Source organism: Hippocampus guttulatus, chromosome 4 (assembly GCF_054856545.1).
Source record: "Hippocampus guttulatus isolate MCC_2025c chromosome 4, RoL_Hgut_1.0, whole genome shotgun sequence".
NCBI lineage: Eukaryota > Metazoa > Chordata > Actinopteri > Syngnathiformes > Syngnathidae > Hippocampus > Hippocampus guttulatus.
The window spans coordinates 22,981,208-22,998,377 of record NC_141264.1 but is presented as its reverse complement, the minus strand read 5'-3'; the positions used below and the strand labels follow the sequence as shown (position 1 = coordinate 22,998,377).

At 45.1% G+C, this 17,170-nt stretch overlaps 1 protein-coding gene across 8 annotated transcripts in view; it reads right to left on the bottom strand.

The window, feature by feature from the left end:
* The window catches only part of LOC147206686 (neuronal cell adhesion molecule-like), a 70,933-nt gene that overhangs the window by 30,770 nt on the left and 22,993 nt on the right, over positions 1–17,170 (bottom strand). For all 8 annotated transcript variants that reach the window (XM_086108564.1, XM_086108569.1, XM_086108571.1 and 5 more), the window contains exon 2: positions 9,574–9,661. The gene's annotated coding sequence lies outside the window, so the exon portion shown is untranslated. The remainder of the gene's footprint in view (positions 1–9,573; positions 9,662–17,170) is intronic.

Sequence of the window (17,170 nt, the reverse complement as noted above, 5' to 3'; positions counted from 1 at the left end):
GCATGAAGGCGCAAATCCCTGCCTGCTAAAGCAAAGTGGAACTGAACGGCATTTTCGCTTTCATCTTATCGTGTCAGAACCTCTGATGTGAAGAGCTTCTCCTCAGAGACGATATGAAAGCCCTCTCGGATCATCTGTAAAAGGATTCTTAATGCATTAAAGTTGCGGGTCACTAATATGGCAAAGCGAGCTCATATCGCGAATAAACGAAATGACCTGAGAAAAAAGGTTGAGTTTTGATCGCTATCAATCTGCATCAGCACTTGTTACGATTCCTTTCAAAAACTCCATCATAGACGACAGATATTATGGATTGGTTGATTGTGATCGGTCTCAAAGCTCCTAGACATCAAATGATGCATTTTAGCGCTGGAGGGGTGGGGGAAGAAAAAGTAATCAACATAAAACCAATTTGCTGTGAGGAGACGAGCAAATCCTCTGAGGCGGGGAAACGAGAGGCCTGCCATGCATGCGCAAAATCGCAGACTAATAGCATAAAAACACTTCCTGTGTTTCATCCTCGTAGCCTCGGAGTTGAGGTCAATAACTCGAAAGTGGGTGCGACTCAGTTCAGCTCGTAATGGTGCCGTTTGGAAACCGTCATTCATGTCAGAGCAGCCATGCTGGGACCACCGTAACATTCCCATTTATATTTTACGTCTTGTCATTTTGACTTTACTACTTGGTTAGCATAAAGTAGTTTAGTGGTCCAAATTGCATACAAAGTTACATTACATTGCCACCGTGGAAAAAGATGTAAAATGATGAGGGAGGGGGTAGGGGGAAGAGGCTCAAATACTTCCAAAAAAGTAGATTTTGGGTCTAAACATTTTGAAGAAAGTTGGAGCGTCCGTTACTGAACTTTGCTGTGGCCTTCGATTTTCTCTTGCATTTAGTCTCCCCTTGAATGAAATTTGTCGCCCTTCAGCGAAGTAAATATGTCCGTCCATCCATTTTCTGATCCGCTTATCCTTACAAGGGCGTGCTGGAGCCCATTCCGGTTGTTTTGGGGCAGTAGGCGGGGGACACCCTGAACCGGTTGCCAGCCAAACGCAGGGCACACAGAGATGAACAACTATCCATGCTCACACTCACACCTAGGGACAATTTAGAGTGTTCAATCAGCTTACAATGCATGTTTTTGGAATGTGGGCGGAAACCGGAGTACCCGGAGAAAACCCGCGCAGGTTCGGGGAGAACATGCAAACTCCACACAGGAAGGCTGGTGTGGTTTTTGGTCTACCTCACTATTGACCGTGTCCCAACACAGGTGCTCAACATCCTCTCAGCTTGTCAAGATGCTAATAAAGTCACGGCAAAACCTCAGGAGTGGAGGGTGGGGAGGGTGGGGGTCACGAGGCCCAGACTCATTTGTCAGCTCCTTGGTAACCGTGATGAGAAACTGTACGCAAACCCTCGAACCTCCTCTGCGCTCAACAAAAGAGGTGTGATTACAGGACTCAGTTTGCTACCGAGTCTCAAACCGGAAAGGCTTTAGTGAACAAGCGCAAAGGGTCTCCCAAGACGGGGGCGCCAATATGTTGAGTTTACTCTGAGCTTAGCCGCGGAAGAAAACCAGTCAATAAAAAGCCGAGAGACACCATCAGTCAACCCGCATGGTTTTGTTGCAAATGAGCTCCCGTGGGGCGGGCGTGTCCGCCCGTCTCCAATCTGAGTTAACAATTAATGCAATACGGTGTGCTTCTAGGGACACAACAGGGGTGTTTCCAGCAAACGCTCGACTCCAAAGCCAATTTGAATAGTGCTGATGTAAGTAGAAGCGGGCGGCGACGGGTCATTCGTAGCTCACCGCCGCATTGTGTGTGGCAAAAATCTGCCGACAGCGTCAGATATGGTGAACAAACTGGAACAATCCGTTTTCAGACAGCCCGTTAGAGCCAATGTGTAATTCGGCCGTTGGGAAAGCAAATGAGGCGGTGAGAAAATCGCGGGCAGGAAGAGTGAGGCGTACTGGACAAGTAAAAAGGAAAACAAGATCAGAATGCTAAAAGCAATACTCAAAGTTTTCCAAAGTTTTAAACAGATGACAAAAATGATTGCGAAATGTATGAAAAGGCGGGTTGGAAAAAAACATTTTCAAAAAAAAAAAAAAAACGGAACTGAAACGTTAAAAACTAGCATAAAGAAAAAAATAATATTCAATAATATACTAAAATTATTACAATAGATATTTATAAATGTTAAGAGAAAGGAAAACAAAAAATATTACAACAAAAACAAACAAAATATGGAAAAAATGTGCAAAGATTTGGCAGACGTAAATTTAAAAAAAACACTAAAGAGTTGACAATATTACAACAAAAATAATCACAACTAATCGAAAAATACAATTAATAAAAACAATTACAGAAAAGAAAAACACTCAAAATAATTGACAAAAAACAACCATAGATGAAAAAATAAACAAACAGAATAGGAACAAAAATATAAGCAAAACACAATCAGAACATGACACAAAATATTAGCTAAAAACGTCATATTGGGAAAACAAAATATAAAAATACAAAACAGCTGTCAGAAAATCGGCAAAAATGTATCTACGATTGTTTTTCGTAGTCAAGTAAAGTTTAAATTAAACGAAAACGATTAATCATTTCCTAAAATAATGATTGGCTTTTTCATAATCGATTCATTATTCATTAATCGATGACTCGTTGCACCTCCAGTCGAAGCCAAAACAAAATATTGTAAACAAGACGGTAGTATTTGAAGAACGGCGAGAAACGTGTTTCATTTGGCTGGTGGGAAAATTAAACAAGCCGGTGAGAAAATCTCAGGCAGGTGGAGCGAGGTCGAGTGTTCTTGAGCGTTCTGTTCTCTGAGCGCCCACACACAATGGACCTCCTTCCACTCCACCTGTGTTTCTGAAAGGTCAGCGCAAAGGAGGGCCCTCACACCCCTCCCCAGCCCGCCTCAACCCACAACTCCCGCTCCACAATCGGCCCCCCGAGCCGGGAAACTCAATCAAAAGAGACCTCTCAGAAGCCGCCATTGTCTCCCAAAGGCTTTGCCCGCACCGTGGCTGCTTTTACATGTAACGCTGCAAGAGGAGATGCTCATTACCGGCCCGTCCCCGGCTCCACTTTGTCTCTTTTTGTGCAGTTGACAGAATAATCCGGCCGGGGACAATGAGAAGGCGCTTACGTAAAAGGAGAGAAAAGTAAGGACGTGGAACAAGGAGGACTCATTTGCAGGAGCGAGGTGTTTCGAGATGTGACCGGGAACCATCACCTGGAGAGTCTTTAATGACATCTGCCCCCCCCACCCCCACCCCCCGACCCCTGCCCCCCAGCCCCCTTTCCCTCTTCCCCAACATGTAGCAGTTATTGACTGATGGGCACACCACGGAACAATGTGGGTGAATGTCACCGCAATCCATTAATACACAAAGAAAGCACTATATTGTCAACGCCCCCCCACCCCATCCCCGTCCCCGCCCCACACAGCCGCCCCCGCCTCTCACTCTGACTCCCCCCCGCCCTCTCCACTCTCCACCCCCGCCAATCGTCAAGCCAGCTCCATTGAGATGCCGCAGGTGAATACAAATCATTTCCCCTCGGCTGCCTTCCCAAAGGAGCGCCCCATCTAATCTTAGCCACGCAGGACGCAAACAACGCCGCTTTCAAAAACTGTGAGAAAAATCAAATTGTGCCATTTCTGAAAATGTAGCAATGGATTAGGTCACACTGAACAAATCCAAATGATTGGTTTATGCATCGATGTGTTTGGTTCTACTTTGTGTCGACCACCTTCGGTATACACCAAAAAAATTAATAATTTTTTTTTAAAAAACAGGCTACAAGGGAAATACGGGGATGACAAAAGAAGCATGTGGTTCCGAAATAATGGTCACAAGGATTTTGTAATGGACGCTGAAAGACCTTGAGCCACATATGCCGATCACGTACGTTTCCCCGGCCTATCGATTGGCGCACCGCTAATTTCGGACGATGCTTCCATTCCAATTCGTCAACATCAATCAATCTACAAAGAACGCAAATACAGAAAAAATTAAATAAAAACCCTGCAAATATGCGGAAGAAAAAAAAAAGATCTGTCAAACATCAGACAGAAGGTATGACTGACAAGGTGTCAATCAATAACCAGGCACACTGATTCAAAGCATCCAACCGGCATGACCTCCCTGTACAGCCTCACGCAGGAGCTTTGCTGAAACTACGGTGGAATATCCACCACTGGGGGGGAATGCGCACCCCATGGCTAATATCTGCTTTTGTACTGTGCTAATGCTAGGTTAGCATTGCCAGAACTGCTTTTTTTTCTCTTTTTTTTTTGAAGCTGGACATGTGTTATCTCGGACAATTTAATTCCTTTATGAATGCAACACAGTGAACGGAACAGGCGGGAAAACTAAGCATCTTTTGTGTTCACATTAAACCAAAAACTTCTTACTGAAAATGCAAAAAGTGGTTTTCTCAGGTGTCCGAAACTCTTTGTCCGGCGTTTCTAACAAAATAAGTTGCTGGCTTTACATCCCTTCCAAAAAAAGAGATCTTGGCTGTGCTTGGAATACAAACTAAATCCATGGATACTTGTTATTACGTTGGAGTATCCTCCATTCTTTCCAATCCAAGGGGAAGAATACTAATGAATGTAATGAAATCCGAGCACCACCTTTTCAAAGCTTGAGTTTCCAAATGGAATCAAATTATTTCTCATGCATATGGCGAACGAGCGCTATAGTCACTCTTTGATGTAAACACGGATGCCATTCTTCAAGCTGTCACTCAAGTTTAAAAAAAAAAAGGAGGCCATGTGATTCACCGCATGCAGACACATTTCTGAATGCGCCGAGTGCCACCGAGGCAAACACCCTTTCAGACGATTCTGAATGAGCTTTGATTGCGTTTGCCTGAACGATAGACAGTTTATTTGACAAGTCGCGTTTTCAGATGCAAAACTGAACAAATAAGCGAGACTCGGGCAACTACCGGTACACTCCTTACATGACAAAGCAGCAAAGAGAAAATCCGATTTTGGAGAACGCTAACTCGTGAAGCTGGCAAAAATGCGTGATATTGCATCAAGAGGCAAAGGGTAGGATTAAGATATCAACCCTTTTCAGTTTTGTTTTGGGTTTTTTTGCAAGCATGTAATTGGGTGACCCCATTTCGTGTGAAGTGCTTTTGTTTTGAGAAATGACAGCAAGTAAGGATGAAAGAACCCCCCCAAAAAAAGGTTGTTGTGCTTAGTCTGAATAGCGCAAGCATGTTAACATCTCATTGGTCGAGCCGATTGATAAGTTGGCTAATGAGCATGAAGGGGCTTTCTTATGCGCTGCAGATTCTTGAACGAATATGATCCCCAATGAAAAAAAATGAAAATTGTTATACCGGTCAACCACTATGGCGGGAATTTCAGAATCAGAATCATCTTTATTGGCCAATTATGTCGAACACACAAGGAGTTTGTCTCCGATAGTAGAGGCCACACTAGTATTGCAAAAACAATCAACTACGATAAACAAAGAAATGACATATAAGTTTCGAAAGACTTTCCATAATGTAAGGGCACCACTGCGCAGTAGTACCACCCAATCGTCTTCCATCCAGCCATTTTATTTTATTTTTTTTGGGCCGGCTGTCCTTCTTGGGGTCATGAGTGAACTGGAGCCACCTCCGTTGACTTTGGATCAGGGGCAGGATCCACCCCGGACCACTCAGTAGCCAATCGCAGGCAAACATCGTGGCCAAAATCGATGTGAATAAAGGCTGTCCTGTTCCTGTCTGTAGTTCTTTAGCATAGCCGGAACAAGGTGAGACCTTCCTCCGGGGAAGGACACCAGCCCCCTTCTCGTGCTTGAATATGACAAGTACAGATGAGTGTGATCACAGCCATCAGTCCTGGAAATCACCTCAGTCCTATCCTGTATATCTGCATCACATGACAAACGACTACATGGTTTTCATGGTCACACATCCGCAAGTATTCGGGGACTCAATAGCCGTCCATTTTCTTGTCAGCGATGGTGAATGTTATGCGTCCCGCCAGTGTGTGAACAGAATTCGTCTCCTTGACTGAGCTGAGTGGCGTGTTGGATATGGATGACAAGGATGAGGACTTTCTTTTGTGCTGCAGATCATTTGTAACATGATCCAAATATGAGATGCTCATGATTTATTCGGGTGAAACGATCATGGGTGGGGGAGTGTACGGTCCTTCCACCGATCTCACCTCATTTGATTGATGGGTGAGCTGTAGCCTATTCCTGCTGACTTTGCCCGGAGGCGGGCTGGACACCCTGTGGTGGTTTGCCAGTCAATTTAGAGTCTTCCAGGTTTGTGTTCTGGGAGTGTAAGAGGAAGTCTCAGAACCCAGAGAAAACCCACACAGGCACGGAGGAGAAAATGCAAACTCTACACAGGAAGAATCAAGATTCGAACTTGGGACCTCTCGACTGTGAGGCGGGTCTATGAAACCACTGTCCACTATGACGTACTTAACTTGCTATCCAAAAGTTGTGAAATATGATGGTTGGGATAACCTGGACACTGTGCGCTCGACTCTTGATAAGATTACGACTAAATTTATGCAAGGAAAACAGATCAGTCATACCGTGGTTCAGTGACTCCCCGGTATTGGATCAACTCTGACTGTTGGACTGGCGACCAGTTCACGGTATGGTTTGGAAGAAATCCATAAGATTTTGGAATGTGGGAGGAAACACGAGTACCCGGAGAAAACCCATGCAGGCACAGGGAGAACATGCAAAATCCACACAGGGAGGCCAGAGCTGGAATCGAACCCTGCACCTCTGCACTGTGAGGTTGTCGCGCTAACCACCGGCCCACTGGGCCACCCCCTTGTGTGCGCTATTTTAGGAGAGATATTGGGAAAATACAAAACGAGAGGACTTCAAATGCAATCTATTCGTCTTGGCCAGAAAATGAGACTGCGATTGGGTAGAGGAGAGACGAGGAAGCCCCGGAGGAAGGTTGCGCAGTTGAAAAGAGGTTAAAGAAATGATTTTAAAAATGCAGCCTTGGACAATGAAAAGTATCGTTTGTGACTCTCCGGGTGACGCGTCTGTGAGTGAGATGTGCATGAAGCATGAACTTTCCCAGCTACGTTCGAAAACAGAGCAGGACAAGGAGGAGAGCCGAGGGGGCCGCGTCGACCTCGTTCATGTCACTCGGCTGCTTTGCGCCTCCGCCGATCCACTATTTGTTTACCCACGTCCTTCGCTCTGACGCACCGGTGCCTCGCCACACAGTGCCTTTTGAAAACACAACAGAGCAGGAGGGAGCATCAACACATCTGAGGGATGTCAAGCACGTATCAGAGAGACACCGAAAAGACATGTTGACAGGTACCGAGGGACTCCCTGATAGATCCACCTGCTCACCGACGATTTCACATTGCCGACAATGAGATGGTGTTCTCCATGTTTATGTCCATGTGAGGATAAAGCGGATCGTAAAATGGATGGATGGATGGATGGACATAAACAAGGACGCCACAAACAAAAACAATGGTTGTTGACAGAAACCTCTGCAGGCATATATGGGACACCCTGAGAACTGAACGCACCCTGCCACAAAAGCTGCGCCAGGCCTGACTCGGAGCACGGCCCATTGGAAAACATGGACTCAGCCTACGGTGGCCGGAAGCAGCCCCATAATCGAGCCGCCCATTTCCCAACAACAAGCAAAGGTGACGACCATACTCACACTCGGTACCTATTTATATATTTTTTACGCCGTGTCATCATCCGCAATAGTTCAATTAAAGGAGTAGAAACTGTTCCTTCCTGAGCACCGCAGAGTCACAAAAGTGAGAGAATGACTGGAGAAAATATTTGAACAGGCGTAGAAACGTTCAAACGGGGCACGACAGAGAGCGTGTACAAAGGTGGTGACGGATGAGCACTTTGCCGTCAAAAGCTTTTAAATCTGCCATCAGCTGTGCGTGCAGCCTCCGAGACTCGTCCTCGAGGCCAAGGTGCGATCCTTTCCTTTGCGGTTGGCTGAGTCATGGACGGTTATCTCAAACCACCCCACCTGCACTCACGAGACATTAGCTTGCCATTCCGTGGGGAATCCCAAACGTACTTGAAGCTTTGAGATGAGCCCGAAGTTGGCTTAGGATCACTTGTCAAAAGAGACAATTGAAAGCTGTATTTCATATTTGTAGCTTAACTACCTCACACCAGTATGAGTATTGTCAGTCACTGGTGTCATATCGGTAATCGACCATCACTCATTCGTATCAATCTGGCATTGAATCCAGCCAGTCGCACGGCACATAAAGAGACGCGTAACGATCCGTACTCGCATTCACACCCTCGCTGAGTGGGAACCGAACCCACTTTGCCTGTTATCAACTCAGGCGAACGTACAAGTAAACCATCAGCGACGTGACCTCAAATCAGTATTGTCAATCATCTGATATAATAACAGTATTTATAATCATTGTTAACGTGCTGATTGACTGCCACTCGTCCTTATCAATGACATGTCATGGCAATATCAACAAACGGTGGGATCGTCACAGTATCAGACATCACACAGTCTGGTATCGTCTATCGCTTGTCATTATCTGGTATCTGGTAGAATATCAGTATTGTACAACTATTGGCATACAGTAATATGCGGGTGTCAAATCACTGGTATCAAATCAGTGTGGCCAATCACAAGTTATTACTTATCATCTGTATTAAGAACTACTTGCATCATTTCAATATTACCCATAAATCTTCCTGATCTATATGATATTGTATCAGTATCACCAATGGCAACACTGGTATCATACATGTCTTGACAATAGCTGGTATTTCCTCAATGTTATACATCTTACCTTTCTTACTTTTCTGGTATCATGTCAGTATCGCCGATAACTGGTATCAACTAATATCACCCATCATTTGTCCTTTTTTTTTTTTGTCTGGTATCGTATCAGAATTAACAAAAACTGGTATCATATCAATCTTGCCCACCACGTTGTCTGTATTTATCTGATATGACATCAGTATTGACAAATCCTCATCCCTTTTCTGTCTGGAATCATATCAGTATTGCTATCACTGGCACCATATCAGTAATGCGAGTCCACATAAGGCCTAATTTAGACTCCAAGTGCTATTTCAAATTTCCTCGCATCCCTGCCCACTGTCACAGGGTGGGCAAAGATAAGAGGGTCCGTTTCCGTGGCAACCACAGCAATCAAAGGGGCCGTGAGACTCTCGCGCCTCCAAATGAGCTCCGACAACACAAAAACTGCACTGCCAGTGGACAAACGCCAGTCAAGCAAGCTCTGACCTTTCCATTTAGAACAAGAACAAAAGAGAAGGCATCGCCACTGTTTGCTGGCCTATTAGCTCTGCAGAGTGAGCTAATATTTAATAAAACGCCATTCCGGCAGCATCGTGGTGGGGGCTGTCAGGCGCCCAGAGGGGAGAACTTTACCAGATATGGCGCACAGACTGGCATTTGTGCAATCGCATGCTGTGGGGCGGGGAAACGGTTCTGAAGGGAACATTCAGTCCTGGAAACTGTCGATGTCGGCCAGAGAGTCAAAACAATTCCAACTTACCGGAAAATCACTCGAATCCCCTTTTTTTCTCCTCCTCCTCCTCCTCGGATGTCCGACCGCTTGTTCGTTCTTTTTGTTTGTCTTCAGTCTGTTTGCAGAAAGAAAAAAATGACAGTTCAGCACAGTGTGCATGTCTCGGTTGGTTTTGTTGGCGAGGCTTTTCTCAGGTCGATCGTTCCTGTCTACAATTGATTCCATATTTATCAATCCATTTTTCATAGCGTTTGAATTCTGAAATGTACCTTAAGCACCTCGATTTGTCTCAAAATTCTGCCGCTCGCCTCTTAACTCATTCAGTACCGGCCAATTCTGGACCAAGTCTGAAAAGACGTTCAAAAACGTCTTTGGGAGTGAATGAGTTAACTGGAGCACATAGCTGTGATCACATTTAACGGATAATTCGGTTTCTTTTTATGATATTTTGTTTTGCTGTTATTTTCCTTCCTAGCCTTCTTCTAACTCCGCTATTATTGGAATCGACCCATAAAGTGATTGACATCATTGCAATTTACTTGGAGCTGATGCCTATCGACTTCAGTCTGAGTTTGAACCAACGTCAGACGCTGCCTTTTCCCACTAATATATGAGACACCGTCGCTAAATGGCCTCTCGACATCCTGAGACTGAGCCGATGCTATCGGGGGAAAAAAAAAAAGCAAGTCACCGCTGACCTCGGTGACCATCTGACACTTGGGCTTGGTTGCCATGGCGATTTAAAGAAGGACTAGAAATAACCTTTCCCAATGGCACGCCACCCGACAATCGCCACCTGGTAAGGGCAATCTCGAGACGGGAGCGCTGAAAATCATCAGCGGGCAGGAAAACTCTTTAAGGGAGGCCAAGCAAAGACCTTCAACGTAAAAAAACCCCACAAAGAATTCTGACTGATAATTTTTATGTACACGATGAGAAGAGGCTGCAGATACTTAACAATGACATTGCGGCTCCCCTTGGATACATTATGAAGTGTTTTAATGTCTTTCAGGGAACTGAATCAACAACCCAACGATAGTTCATCTGTTTACAACTTTATGTGAAAGAAAATGTTTTGCAGTATATCATTTTCTAACCACACTCTATTAAGGTTCATTATATACAGCCACGGGTAAGCAACGCAACAAGAAAATTGCCAATTTAAATAATGTAAAGTGTCGTCGGGAAAGCCAATGCTGCTTGACACTTGGCTAAACGCGGGATTAATGGATAGTTTGCGCCAGCCTGACATTAAGAGAGACAAATTATGGGCAATTTAGCATCCTTAACAAGAGCACTCAGAGAGCACAGACCTGCGCCAAGGCCTCAATGTTTATCACCCAAACGATAGCTAAAAAAAAAAAAAATGAGCAAAGCCAAATGAGAGGCGACATCACCACCGAAAAAAAAGAAGCATCTAAATAGGATTTATATTAATTCCTATGACATGAAACCCCCACCCAAAAATTCCAAAAGAAAATCTTGCTCCCCCCCCCCAAAAAAAAAACTATATACAGTATAAAGGCGGCCGGTGATCCAGTGGTTAGCGCGACTACCTCACAGTGCAGAGGGACCGGGTTCAATCCCAGCTCCGGCCTCCCTGTGTGGAGTTTGCATGTTCTCCCCAGGCCTGCGTGGGTTTTCTCCCACATTCCAAAAACATGCATGGCAGCCGGATTGAACACTCCAAATTGTCCCTAGGTGTGAGTGCGAGCGTGGATGGTTGTTCGTCTCTGTGTGCCCTGCGATTGGCTGACAACCGGTTCAGGGTGTCCCGCGCCTACTGCCTGGAGACAGCTGGGATAGGCTCCAGCGACCCTAGTGAGGATCTGGGCATCCATCGCAGCCAAAACTTCCCATGTCAATCGCACATGCAAGTGTTTAGGGCCAAAACGAAGATGAAAATGAAGACATCCGCCGCAGGTTAAATGGGCTCGCCGCAGACTTTCTCTAATGAGCGCCTGTGTGGTTTCCTCTCTGGGCTGTGTTGTTTTCTTGATGTGCATGAGTATGAAAGGAGGCGGAGGCTCCACGGTTGAGCTGAGGGTTTAATTTTAGACTGGCTCTAAATGAGAGGCAGAATGCACCTTACGGACGATACGGCTTCCTTCTGACGAAGGCTAATTACCAGCAGAGAGGGAGACAAGCGTTGCAGCCAGAACGCAATCGTCTCCCGCCGGGACTTCACAATCAGGGATTGAGATGTGCCCTGATGACGAAATAGAAATGTCAAAGATCTTCCTTTATCCAACAGATGACATCTAACTGCCGTGTAAAGGTGGTGCAGAGTGCGCTATTTAAAAGGTATATTGTAGTTTAGGTAGCGCTGATGGTTTTCATCATGGAAAATTTGGCACAAAATGGAGTCCGAAGAATTGGAAGTTGTCAAAAATAAATCTATTGCTCCATTAATTTGAGGGAAGCCAATGAGCAGAGTAAAGCCATGTTTTGTTTGCAGACCATTTTGTTAAAAGCATGAGACACCATACTTGGAAAAACAGGCTGGGAAAGAGGCCAGTAAACAAGGAGTTTTGTTATAGGTGATATGGCATGACTCCTTCTTGGGTCTGGCTCCAAATCAGCCTTTAGATCAGGGATCGGCAACTTAGATGCTGGAGGAGTGTTCCGAGGGAGCAACACGGGATTGTTTTTTTTAATTGGGCAGGCTAGGGTTGTTACCCAAGGGTCCACTCGGCGTGTGCGCATGTGGCCTGTGGAAGTCCAGTTCCCAATGCCTGCTCTACATAGTCGGCTAAAATGGTTTTAGTTTGGTTAGGTTCGAGTATTGCATGTATTTTATGAAACGAGAGCAAAAATCTCTACTGTTTAAAATATGTCTGTGGTCAACGAAACATTTTAAAAATTACGAAGAAGACATCCAAAAAATAATACCCAGAGAGATTATTTATTCTATCTTCCCTGTTTTATATGTTAGTTAGCGATCAAGAGTGAAGCACAACAGAAAAAAAAGTCACATTAAACATGTTTAACACAATTCTGGATTGACCCTTATAACGTTGAATATTTTTATGTGTTTTGGATTACGTCTCCGTTGTCGTCGGCCGTCGTTGACCCTCGTGGAGACTGCGCGTGCGTTTTGGAAAAAAGACATCCCAAAGAATTAGACATTGCTATTCCAATTCAAAATAGGCACTTGGAACCACAATTGCAATTCCAGCATTATTTTACTGTCATTACACAGCGATTGACTTCTTTTTACATTTGCATTAATGGAAAAATAAACATATGAGAGGCCGCATCAAACCTCAGAGGCTCCACTCTGTCTTTATTTGCCCATTCGCTGATTCTCAAATGCAGCTCAAAACATGTGAACACATGGTCCCAATACAACTGTGACAGGCTGTAAATTCCCCACACAAAAGATGTTGATGAGCAGCTGAACAACGATCAAGCTCACCTCAGCACAAAAAAAAAAAAAAGATCAAAACTACGCTGCAAATTTTCCAAATTCCTCCCTTTGAAAGAGGGCAGCAAATGCACCACCTTAACCCTGTCACAGTTCCCACTGCGGCCAATCCAATGACTAGCTCGGTGATTGGAGCTTTGTGATCATCACCGCCGCCACCGGTAACTTGTAACTTTGCCCTGAGATGAATCAAAATAAATACATCACCTTTATCCCAGTCAATATCATAAATCCCCAGAGCAGCCGGTGCACGAGAGGTCAAGCGACATAATCCAGCGGCTCGCGTAGTCCCCGGCGCGACCGAGGCAACTGAGTGACAGGAGAGGTAGGAGAGCAGATTCCCTCTCAAACGTCGCCCCCCCACCCCCACCCCGCCGCCGATTACACTCCCAGCGGCCTCCCACCAGTCCCTTCCTCGCTCACTCGTCCCTCCCCTGAGCCTGCCTCCCCTCACACAGTGGGATTAAAAACAACCTTTTGTCTCTCTACAATGGGGGGGTTAAACATTTCCTGGTATCACATGAAGTTACTGGGTGGGATTTTTTTTCTTTTTTTGTTACACTAAATATTCCGAAGGGTGGAACAATGGAGCACTGGTTAGTGCTTTTGCCATTCGATTCTCATCTCCGGCCTTCTTCTTCTCTTGGCTTTTGATGGCAAAGCAAATTATTTTTTAACAGATATAAAGCTACAAGAAATGCTCCGTGAGCAACATTGACTCAAGATTGGCATTTATCATTTGCACCAGTGACTGTGTCATTTTGTTTCTCATGATCGCAATACACACTTTTGACCACTTACCATGACACGTACTTTTTCTATACCGTACTTATGCATACTCGGTTTGAGTGTCTCATAATCGACGTGACCAACCGGGATTAACCGCTTTATCTGTATCTTCAACTCAAAAGCTTTGCTGATCTCAAGTCCAAAGCTATACAACACCACCATCTTCGGGGATCTGTTCATCATTACAGTGGTTTACAAACCTGATTTTCGCAGACAAGCTGGAGGAGACCCGTTGAAAAACGCACATGACAAATGTATTTCTTGGTGGTAGTAAACGGTTGGATTCCGGTTGATAAATATTAACGTCCGCGGCAGTGATTTATTTCATGGATGAGGCCAAAAATATACCACAATACAATTTCAAAGTCATTTTACAACACCATCCTATAAAATGCCATTTAGCAAAGCAAAAACATCCTAATAAGGACAAGCACCATACAAAACGGAGGGATGCAAAAATATTCCGAAAATTGACTTTGCAGAACATCAAACCGGCAGCTGATGACAGTCAGTGCAAATGTTAGAGATGTTCAAAAAGAGGGTGGAGAATTAAAAAGGCCTCTGGCTAGATTGACGACTTCCTTTCCCATACAGTGTGACACAATGTGTTGGGGGGGGGGGGGGGGGTGTGCGGGGGGGCTCACCTCCAACCAACAGATGTCAGTGTGCAATCCAATCTCCAAGAAAAAAAAAAAACACAAAAAAGAGGGTGGACTCATTTATTGGCTATTCCAGCCCTATGTGACCGCAGCCCACTTTAAAAGAATAGATGCACTAAAAAGGCCTTTTGAGGTGTGTTAGCAATGGTTGCAGAGGCCAAACAATGGTGGAGGCCATCCCTTTGAAAGAGTCACTATACCGAGGGCCCAACCCTAAATCAAGCTCCTCGCGACAAAAGTGCGGAAAATGTAACATCATCTCGACTCACATGAAACAGTTTCAACTCTATAACATGGATTGAGGCCTGCTGCCAACTGCCGATATCAGGAAAGGGCAACTTTAATCCTGGAGGGGTCTCCAGTTTATAAGTGCTGCTAATATAACAACAATACATCATGCGAGGACGCTGTTTTATGTTTGTGCCGCTCAGAAGAGCAATATATACAGTACACCGATGTCAGACTCTCCGAAACGACCCAGGCTAAACTCACCTCTTCGTCAAAATGTTTCACCTCAACCCAACCCTTGCCACTGATTAACTACTTCCCTGATGATTCTTCTGCCCTCTTGTGGCATCTTAAGGTGTTCAGTCAATAGCAGAAGGTGAATTTGTGAATAGCATCCCGCCCACCCCCACCCCCGTCTCCCTCCCGCTGATTATAGACATGGCTTTGGCACTTTAAACTTCCCCAACAGTTTCGAGATCTGCACGTCCTGATCGGGGGAGGTCACCAAAAGCCGCAATTCTGCAAGCCCACCCAAATGAAAAGCATCGGCAGTTTTCGGTCTCGGCAAAAAAACGTCAGGTCATCGATTAGAGAAACGTATCGTAAATGAAGGCCTTTGTGAGCCCCGGAGATGATGGATCGTGGCGCGCTGTATGGATTATTAGTGCGAAATGAGTCAAAGGGCCATATCTCATTGCGAGAGCGGCGTTGACAAGCACGTCTAATGGACATTATTTCTGCACACTGACTCTGTTGACCGCCAGACACTGGGGCGATCCCTGCCGATGCATTGCTCCGTCAAACTCACACCGAGACGGGGGCGGCGGGGACGGGGGGGAGGGACAAGTGCCCTCCCCCCGCTCTTTGTCCCGACTTCAATAAAAGGACAATTTTTCAATGGCTGTTTTCTAACAAGGGAAAGTTCACACCAAGGCCTGGAGGCTGAGCATTCTCCGCTATAACTGATAATTCACAAGGACACTCCAACCAAAACAAGGCCGAAGAAAAAGGATGACTACCGAACCAACATTGACTCAAATCTGTGAACAAACTTCTGGTCTAAGTTCTGAATACATCAAAGACATTCTGATTGAATATAAACCCAGTAGGGCTCTAAAGGTCAGTCAGTGGAGCCCAGAGTTCAAAGCAAACATGGTGAGGCGGCATTTAGCCGTTATGCTGCATGCAAATGGGATAAGCTACCAACAGAAGTGAACTCAGCCCTGAGTGTAAACGTTTTTAAATGCATCTTAAAAAATGTTGCTTCTTTTCGTTACACTTCCTTTGATTAAGATCTTTCAAACATTTTTAAATCAGTTTCACAGTACAGTCTTTTAGTAATTTCAAAAACCAGATTTTGTTTCATTACTTTAAATGTCTTCTGTTAGTGTGTTTAATTGGTGTCAAGCAATATTTATTTTTCTTTTTTTTTTTGGTAAGCTGCTTGAGATTTCTCTGCAGTTTTTCTTAATGCTGTTAGCCGTTGTGTTAGTAAATGCTTTTAGGTGGTTTTGTGAAGCACATTGAGTTGGCTTGGGTATGAAATGTGCTGTATAAATAAAGCTGCTCTGCCTATGCAATTTAGAGCATTCAATCCGGAATGTTTTTGGAATGTGGGAGGAAATCGGAACACCCGGAGAAAACCCACGCAGGCACAGGGAGAACATGCAAACTCCACACAGGAAGGCCGGAGTCTGGAATCGAACCCTCGACTTCTGCACTGTGAGGCGGATGTCTTCCACCGTGCCGCCCACAAGGTTTTTTTTTTTTTTAAAGCCCATCATAAAAGACTAGACGAAGGAATCAAGTTCCAAAAGATCCACACAGAAGAAATCGGATTCGCCTCAGAGACAAAGATGAAAACAAAGTGGGCACGCACGATCTTGAGGGAATTTACATGAATTTACAGCAAGAGGGGACCGGCTCGACCGCCCCGCCCCACCCCTTTTTTTCCCCCCAAACCAAACACGGCCCTCGAGCCCGCCCATCCACATACAAGCACGTACAAAGACGCGGCGGTAAACAATGGTAGCAAAGGCGGTTTCCATGGTGTTTGTGAGGCTCACTGACAGGGCTGGAGTGTTAACACGCTCGCCGACAACGGCGTGGATGATGGAGGGAAGACGAGAAGGATGGAGGAAGAGAAAGTGTGAGACCGACCAAACAAAAACAAAAGCACAAGAGATTTACCACACAGGCAGCAGACCATCCCTTAAATTAAAGACCTGTGGTGTCGGCGGTATCGTATTTCTTTTTCACGATGAGAGCCTGACTCACGCACAATGGGCCGACTTTACACAAGTAGCAGCCCTCTCTCCTTTGCTTACAGCATCCGATTGTGCTTCGCTCACGGGCCACAGCGTTTGGCATCATGTATCCAAATAGCCAAGAGTTCAGTTCCTGGGTTTGTCAGAAAATTGTCAAAAAATAATATTTTCCAATTTCAATTGATACTCGATTAATCATTGCACCTCTAAATCAGTTAACTTTGGCCCCAATACTTTGCTGCTGAAATGGGCTA